This window comes from Vombatus ursinus, unplaced genomic scaffold, assembly GCF_900497805.2.
Source record: "Vombatus ursinus unplaced genomic scaffold, bare-nosed wombat genome assembly UNPS02009573.1, whole genome shotgun sequence".
NCBI lineage: Eukaryota > Metazoa > Chordata > Mammalia > Diprotodontia > Vombatidae > Vombatus > Vombatus ursinus.
This window is the reverse complement of record NW_020949351.1, coordinates 15,331,516-15,334,613: the sequence shown is the minus strand read 5'-3', so window position 1 is coordinate 15,334,613 and position 3,098 is coordinate 15,331,516.

Sequence of the window (3,098 nt, the reverse complement as noted above, 5' to 3'; positions counted from 1 at the left end):
AAAATAAATTAATAGGAGGACTAAATTTACAATTGCAAGCAACTGTAATGGTAACTATAGTATATTATCATATTCTTCATTATTATTTTAGTACAGGGAAAATATTTTCCCAGTTTTTAAATGAATTAAGTCTTAATTTCTCTCATATCTATATCTCTTATCTCTGTTTCTATATATACACACATTTATACATATCACATACATATACTTAAATACTTATACATGTACATATACTTATAGATATATGTATATTTTATCCTTTTATATTTTAGTATAACACTAAAATTTGGTCTACTTCCTATTTGAATTAGAGCAAATAATCTTTATTAAAGAACTTTAATGAGATTGATATTTTATTTTAATAAGGTAGTAGAAAAAGAGATAGAGATGACAGCCCAATATTAGTGGTGGAGTAACACAATCAAAAATGTATTTGATACATAGGATCATCACAAAGGATTTGGTAAATTGTTATAATCTACATCAAGATGATGATGATAATTATAATGCTAATATTAAATAATTTTTAACATATCACATCAGCATTTATAAAATATTTTACACAAATTATTTCATTTGTGTATCACAACAAGTTCATTAGGTAAGTAATGTAAATAATTATAACTGCATTTTGCAGTTGAGGAAACTGTGGCTCATAAAGGAAAAGTGTTTCGCTTAAAATTGCATACCTAAAACAGTGAAAGGTAAGATTTGGTCACAGATCTCCCTGTCTTTAAGTCCAATACTACCTACTAATGCACACTCCTACTTTTTTATGAGAATCTAGAGTATATTCATATATAGAGATAGTTTTTAATTATACATTTTAAACTTTATTGTTAAAGATTCTGAGCTCAAGCACTAAAAATGCCCTTTGCAGATTTAAGTAGCAAAACACACATGCACAATCACACACACACACACACACACACAACATTGTGTTCTATTCTATTATACTTTCTATTATACTTTAAAAATTACATAGTAAATTCTTCACATTACAATGATAACTGTACTACTTGTTTGTGCTTCTTTATGAACTTCCTTTTGGTCTCTTTGTATGTTTTTTTTTTTTTTACAATCTTCTCTCTCTCTATTTTACTTTATCTCTCTCTCTCTTCTCTTTAAGATCTCTATTGGTTATCCTTTCTACAGTTAATTTAATGAGGACTTGTAACAAATAAGCATAGTTAAACAAATTTCATCCACACAATAACCACATCCAAAAGTGAATGCATCTGCATTTTGTGTGCATCACCTCTCGTTTAGGAAATGGGTGATATACTTTGTCATAGATCCTCTCAGACATGGCTGGTAATTGTTTTTTTTTTTTTTTTTAGTTCTTGTTTCTTTTAAAGTTTTTTTTCCCGTTTATAATACTGTTGCACTTGTACAAATTCTTCTGCTTCTGTTCACTTCCCTCTGAGTCAGTTTATATAGTCCATGGTTATCAGGCATATTCTCTTCTATCAATATCTATGACACAATAATAATGTATTACATTCATACTCAGCTTTTTCCTATCATTCCCAAATTTTCTAAAATACATCTAATGTACATTTTTAGATTCTAATGTTTTTCTTGAGGAACTGTGTGTTCTGTGTGTGTGTGTATGTGTAAAATCATGCAAAATATATTTTCATATTAGTCATATTGTGAAAGAAAACAGACACAAAAACATGAAAAGAAGTGAAAAATGGTATGTTTCAATCTGCATCCATATTCCATCTGTTCCTTTTCTGTAGTTGGATAACATTTTTCATCATGAGTCCTTTGGAATTGCCTTGCATCATTGTATTACTGAGATTAGCTAAGTCATTCACAATTGATCATTATCTCACATTGCTGTTACTATTTACAACATTCTACTGGTTCTACTTACTTCAATCTGCATCAGTTTATGTTAATCATTCCAGGTTTTTCTGAAAGCATCTTGCTTATCATTTCCTATAGCACAATAGTATTCCATTACACAAATATACCAAAACTTGTTCAACTATACCCCAATTGATGGGCATCCCCTCAATTTTCAATTCTTTGCCACAACAAAAGGAGCTGCTGTAAATATTTTTGTACAAATAAGATTGTTTCTTTTTTTTTAACTCTCTTCAGGATACCGGCCTAGTGGTGTTATTGATGGATCAAAAGTTAAGCACAGATTTATAATCCTTTGGGTGTATTTCCAAATTGCTTTCCAGAATAGCTGAATCAGTTTATAATTCCACTAAAGGTATGTTAGTGTTCCAATTTTCCTACATCCCCTCCAACATTTGTTATTTTCCTTTTCTGTCCCATTAGCCAATATGATATGAGTTAGGTAGTACCTCAGAGTTGTTTTGATTTGCATTTGTCCAATCAATAGTGATTTGGAGCATTTTTTCATATGACTATGGATAGCATTGCTGTCTTCATCTGAAAACTGCCTATTCATATTCATTGAAAATTTATCAATTAGGAAATTACTTATACATGTGCCTTAGTTTTTAATATATTTGAGAAACTAGGTATTTATCAGAAACAATTGCTGTAAAAATGTTTTTTTACCCCCACAGTTTTCTGCTTTCCTTCTAACAATGGCTACATTGGTTTTGTGTGTACATTAAAAAAATTAATATAATTAAAATTATCCATTTTACATCCCATAAAACTCTTTATCTCTTGTTTATTCATAGATATGAAAGGTAAACTATTCCATGTTTTCCTAATTTCCTCATTGTAATTCCCTTTTATGCCTAAATTATGTGTCCATTTTGACCTTATCTTGGCATACAATGTGAGAGGTTGGTCTATACCTTGTTTCTAAACTGTTTTCCAATTTCCCCAGCAGTTTTTCTCAAATAGTTTTTTGTCTCAAAAGCTTAGATCTTTGAGTTTATCAAATGCTGGATTATTGTGGTCATTTATTACTATGTATTGTATACCTCATCCATTTCACTGATCTACCACTCTATTTCTTAGCCACTATAAGAATGTTTTAATGATTACAGCTTTGTAATACATTTTGAAATCTGGTATAGCTAGGCTACCTTTCTTCACATGTTTTCCATTAATTCCTTTGATACTTTTGAACTTTTGTTTTTCCAGATGAATTTTGTTAT